This window comes from Callithrix jacchus, chromosome 10, assembly GCF_049354715.1.
Source record: "Callithrix jacchus isolate 240 chromosome 10, calJac240_pri, whole genome shotgun sequence".
Taxonomy (NCBI): Eukaryota; Metazoa; Chordata; class Mammalia; order Primates; family Cebidae; genus Callithrix; species Callithrix jacchus.
This window is the reverse complement of record NC_133511.1, coordinates 47,523,662-47,529,814: the sequence shown is the minus strand read 5'-3', so window position 1 is coordinate 47,529,814 and position 6,153 is coordinate 47,523,662. Positions and strand designations below refer to the sequence as shown.

General features: G+C 43.0%; 1 pseudogene; it reads right to left on the bottom strand.

Annotated features, from left to right (window-relative positions):
• Positions 1–4,067: 4,067 nt before the first annotated feature.
• Positions 4,068–5,835, bottom strand: LOC100393698 (large ribosomal subunit protein eL8 pseudogene; annotated as a pseudogene).
• Positions 5,836–6,153: the final 318 nt, after the last annotated feature.

Below are 6,153 nucleotides of genomic sequence, written 5' to 3'. Positions count from 1 at the left end.
AGAGGTTAGGGAGAGGGAGTAGAGCTCAAATTGTTACAGCTGTCCCAAGTCAGGTGCACTTAAATGCAGATTTTCTTCCACCTCTGCCACCTCTGCCACCTCTGAAACAGCAAGACCATCCCCTCCTTTTCCTCCTCCTCTTCCATCTATTCAATGTGAAGACAATGACCATGAAGACCTTTATAGTGATCAACTTCCACTTAAGGAATAGTAAATATATTTTCTCTTCCTGATTTTCTTAACATTTTCTTTCCTCTATTTTATTGTAAGAATTCGGAAAATACATGAGACTTCAAAATATGTGTTAACTGTTTATGGTACCAGTCAGGCTTCTAGTTAACAGTGGGCTATTAGTAGTTAAGTTTTGGAGGAGTTAAAAGTTAGGCATGGGTTTTTATTATGAGTGGGTTGGCCTTCCTAACCCCCATGTTGTGCAAGGGTTGACTGTAATTTGCAGAAGAAGTGACATCATAAGGAGTTAGCATGGGACCAGGAAGAACCCTGGAGAGGGACGAATGTCCTCTCCCTTGCCTCTGTGGTCTGTGCACAAGCAAGGAAAGGTCCCTCCGTGGATCCTGCTGTCCACCACGTGTGTCCCTGCCTGTGCCAGCAGCAGAGCTCCACCTGCCCCATCTAACCAGGATCCTAGAGCTGTGCAGCCACTCCCTGGGGAATGTCCCCTAGCTACACATTCACCTCCTCTTTGTTTGAAATCTATGTTGATTGATTTCCGGAGCTCTTTGGCAGTGCTCACTGCACCGCAGTCCTCTGGATGCTTGTCTGTTCCCCCAGGTAAATGTTTCACAAACATCTGAAAGAGGAAGAGGACCAATTTGTTGCCTCTGCCAATTTCCACTGTATAAATACTCCAATCATGGTGATTTCAGGCTACCAGAGTAATATGAGCCAGCTCACAAAATTCCTGAGTCTAAGTCAGCTCTCACAAGCCAGTGTGGGCCAACTCCAGCACACCCAGCCTCCCTTATACACTAGTACCGCTTTGAGGTGGAGTCGTGTCTTTTCTTTGTATCCCAGATTCCCAGTACATATGTGGCCTTCGTTAATGTTTTTGATTGAAAAACTAATCAGTGATATCTGCAGATAAATTTCCTTGTCCTCTTAAAACTTACCTAATTGTAATAAATTTAGCAACTTCAGTGAGAAGGATTTAGAGGAGTAAGTGTTGAAAATCCTGAAATTCTTCTGCCTTTCAACCTCATACCACAGTGATGTCTTCATAAATTAAGCACCAGGAAAATATTGATGTCTGTCTTTCATGTGGCCACCCTTAGCAGAAAGAGAATTATTGTAAATCTCCATCCATGCCTCAGAAATGGTAGAGCACTCCAGAGGTGTCAATTAGGATACCATTCATCAGCTGGGTGCAGTGGCTCACGGCTGTAATCCCAACACTTTGGAAGGCCAAGGCAGGAGGATCATTTGAGGCCAGGAGTTAGAGCAGCCTGAGCAACACAGAAAGACCCCTGGCTCCTAGCTTGGAAACAATTCTCTAAAGATGACAGAACACTTTTTTATTCTGTCCCTGGGTTGGAGTAGGTTTCAGGATTCACTAGGATGATTTACAGGACTCAGCACATAGACATACTGACAGATACAATTTACTACAATGAAAGGAAACCAAGCAGAATTAGCAAAAAGAAAAGCACATGCTATGCGAAGTCCAAGGGAAACAAGTTTCCAAGGGTCCTCTCCCAGTGGAGTCACACAGGACATGCTTAATCCCCTCTGCTGTCAGCAACAAGTTGTGACGACATGTGAAATGTTGCCAACTGGGGAAGTTCATTAGAAACTCAACATCCAGGGCTGAGCATGGTGGCTCATGCCTGTAATCCCAGCACTTCAGGAGGCTGAGGCCAACAGATCGCCTGAGATCCAGAGTGTGAGACCAGCCTGGCCAACATAGTGAAACCCCATCTCTACTAAAAATACAAAAATTAGCCAAGCATCGTGGCAGGCACCTGTAATTCCAGCTACATGGGAGGCTAAGGCATGAGAATCACTTGAACCTGGGAGGCAGAGGTTGCAGTGAGCCAAGATGGTACCACTGCACTCCACCCTAGGCAACAGAGCAAGACTCCATCTCATAAAAGGAAAAAAAAAACCCTCAGCACTCAGGGTTTTTATTGGGGGCTGGTCACATAGCAGGCTCTGCCTGGGATATACTAAATTTCCAGACTCCTAGAAGGAAATGAGGTGTTAAGCATGAATACCGTTTGTACAGTTTAGGAATAGCGAACCCCTCTTGTCATTCTAGAAATGGTAGGAACCCTCCAGAAATACAAGTTCCCAGATGCCAGCCAAAGGCCAACCTTGTAAGCAGGCCTTCCAAAGGATAGCTATTGGGCCTGCTATTCGAACTTCTTTATGTACAGTTTGTCCAAATTTCCTACCAAATTTACACTCCCCTGGTTTGTCCAAACTCTTGGCAATTAAGAAGCTCCATTTTTCAGGGTGTCCACTGTGAGAACTTGAGGCCATGTGGCCCAGGTGGGGCTGCTCTTCCAAGGTTTACCTGTCATTTTCTGCTGGAGCAAAGGACTTGGCCATTTATTACAATTCTATCAAAAGCATCACGGGTGAATGCAGCTGATCGCTAGAATGACTGTCAAATCAATGAGTCAAGCAAAAATTACCATTTTTGGTGACTAGTTTTGAATAACTGGTAGTTTGGGTGTACAATAGATCAGTTTCCTAACCTACATATGCAGCTTGAAGCAGTTTGGTCCATTTCTCAAAATTCTTCCATTTTTTCCACATTCTTTTGCTGTTAAAATTCTATTTTTCAGTCAGTTATGCCTACTGTATGCTGTTTGTAATAGAATTTGGAACAAACTGAGTATCTGATAAGTGATGATTTAGAACTGGCACAAAATTAAGACAGCTTAACAAGCCAAATAGGAACAAGTGGCTTAAAAGTGAATAATTGTTAAACTTTCAACAAAAAATAAAACAGGTTCCTTAATTTTTTTTTGTACTGTTAAGCAGTTGGCAGTCTTCAACTTGCTAGGGGGCCATCACCAGAACCCCACCATGCTGGTGCCAAACTTCCAGCTTCTAGAACTGTGAAAAATAGATTTCTGCTGTTTATAAACAACTCAGTCTATGGTAAGTTGTTATAGCAGGCCAAACATATTAAAACAATGTACAAACACGGATAGGTGGATGGATGGCAGTTATATATTTACATAAAAATATGCTATGTTTTATATATATGCTATATTTTATATGTTGTGCCAAAACTGTTTTTACTTAATATTAGGTCTGGGACATCTTCATGGATAAATGCCATATCCTTTTTAATGGCTGTATTTCTTACCATATAATGGTCATTCCATAATTTATAGAATCACACTTATTGATGGACTGTTTTATGTTTTGCTATTACAGATGTTTCTATGAACATCTTTGTGCAGATGTGCCGAATTGTTAGGATTTTTGAAGGATAGAGTTCTGGAAGTACAATTTGTAGGTCAAAGGGAATGTCCATTGTTAAGTCTGAGGGTTTCTCCCCATTTTTTTCCTCTAATTTTGTTGAGTTTTTAATTTTTGTAAATGGAGGAAAGCCCAAATGGTTTTCCCAGATAATAATCCCACCAAGTTACACACACCATGCAGCAACCTATATAACTCACTCTCTTCCCAAGTGTGTGGAGCTGGCCCACTGTTCTAGAAGCCACACTGCTGCTCTAGATTTCCAGGTGATCCTGGGCTGGGGACCACCATGGCACCTTGATGCCACCATGAGGACTGGCTCTGTCTCAACTTCTGTGAACATTGTCACCTGTGCTACTGCTCACTGCCTGTCCAGGCACAGGTGCGCAGAGGAGAGCCAGGTAGCAGAACCTGTTCTCTGAAGCACCAAATGCCAGGCTCTCAGGCCATATATTTGAATAGGAAGGTCCGGGAAAGATAGGTACTATCTAGAAAAACTTAAGCAGATACTCCAGAGCCTAAATGCTGAGCTCTACCCATAACATCAGGCTATGTATGACCATAATTCTCTAACATTTAACCTTGAGATTGTTTACCCCTATAATGTAGAAAAACAAAGGAATTTTTTAATCACTTAAATTATTTTTATTTACAGAACTCTACGATGTACATTTCACCCCATTCAGTTTCAAGTTCTTTGGCCTTTGTTTTTCCAGGCTTGGCGATATGAGCCACAGACTTGGGACCCAGGATGTTGCCTCCCCAGTGACGGCGTATCTCATCGTATCTCTCACTGTAGTTTGTCCTGATAGCTTCCACCAGCTTAGCCGAAGCACCTTTGTCTTCCACATTAACCTGGGTGAATGCGACAGTGGTGCAAGTCTTCCTGTGGACTAGTCCCAGTCTTGCCTTCCCCTTGATAATACAGTAAGGGACTCCCATTTTCTAACACAGGGCAGGCAAGAAGACAACCAGTTCAGTGGGATCCGTGTCATCTGCAATCACCACCAGCTCAGCTTTCTCCTCCACCAAGGCAGTGATGGTGTTAACTCCTGCTCGAAGGACAGGTGGTCTTTTAGTGGGGACCCTTCGCCAGCAGCTTTCTTCTTGGCCCGGGCCAACAGCCTGTTTCTTCTCTTGCTGTGTTCCTGGCCTATACTTCTGGGCCAGCTTTAGCAGCTCAATAGCTGTTTGGCGGTCCAAGGCCTGGGTGAACTGGTTAATGGCAGGAGGCACTTTCAGCCGCTTATAAAGGATGGCTCTCTGCCGCTGCAAGCTGATACAGCGGGGCCCTTTCACAAATCAGGTGGTCTCTTTTCGGTTGGATGTCCTGTCCAATGCCAAAATTCTTTGGCCTTTTCTGAAACAAGGGATTCGCCACTTTCTTGGCCTCCTGCTTCTTCACAACAGCAGGGGCCAGAGCCACCTTCTTCCCCTTGGCCTTCTTTCCTTTCGGCATCTTGGGCAGTGGGAAGACAGAGAAAGGAAAGGGAATTGTGGGTAACAACAAAGGAATTCTTAAAGCACGACTTCCCTTATGATGCTCATCAGGATCAACTGTACTACTTAGGCTGTAGAGTTCAAGTCTCCACCTTGCTCCTCATATTGTGGTCCACAGACCAGCAGCTTTAGCCTTACTAGGGGGCTTGCTGGAAATTCAGAATGCCAGATGCAACGAATCAGACTCTGCATGTCAACAGGTTTTCCAGGAGATATGTGTGCACTTTAACATCTGGGAAGCACTGCTTCAGATTTTTCACTTGGACCCGACACTACTTGGGTGAGCTTGGACGAACTCTACCTCAGTTGTTACATCTACAAGACAGGATGATTACAAGAAGACACTGCAATACATACAAAGAGCTTCATAGTGTCCAACAAATAATAAGCACGTAAATGGATACTACATGTTTTTCCTAATTTTCACTCAGCTCCTACTGTGTAGAATGGGCTTTAATCATTTCCAGGAGTCCCATCTAGTCTGGCTGCTGGAAAAACAGTTCAAAATGTGACTTTTAAAAATTTATATGTATATATAAAAAAAGAAATCCTTTGACTTAAAGCTCTGGTAATCTTTGGAGCCATAATTTCAGAGAAAATTATTTGAAGCATGATCCAGCATGTTTCAATAAATGTGTTTTGCACAGATAGGAGTTCCAGGGCTTTGATGTAGCTGTGTATCTGTATTGAGGCTCATCACTCCTATCACCCAGTGATTTTTGATGAAACCAAGGCTCTTATCCATTTCAGGAGCTGCTTCTTGAGGTAGAGATTGAAGACTATCATTTCTGTGACCCAGAAAGAAAGAGCATTTAACTAGGTCACAATGAAATTCTGTGACAGGTGAGGGGATCTTGGTGTAGAGAAGGCTAGCAGTCTGGATGCTTGTTCTAAATGGTAGGAAATTGACTTTGAGAGGAATGAGATTTATATGACCCAAAGAATAGCAACTCAAGGAACAAAACTGAAATTCAGTGGTAAGATTTACTGTGTACATAATTCACCTAGTGCAGAAAAGGCTCAGGTTGGGCTCTGAGCACAAAGGGACTTTTACATGTCTCAGAATATAATTAAGAATTCAGGATACAAGGGAATTAGAGAAACCACAACCTGGAGGCATACTGCTGAATTATTCTGATCATTTTTTAACAATGAGAAAATCTAATCTTCTGGTCATGTGGCATAGATTTTAAATTTAGA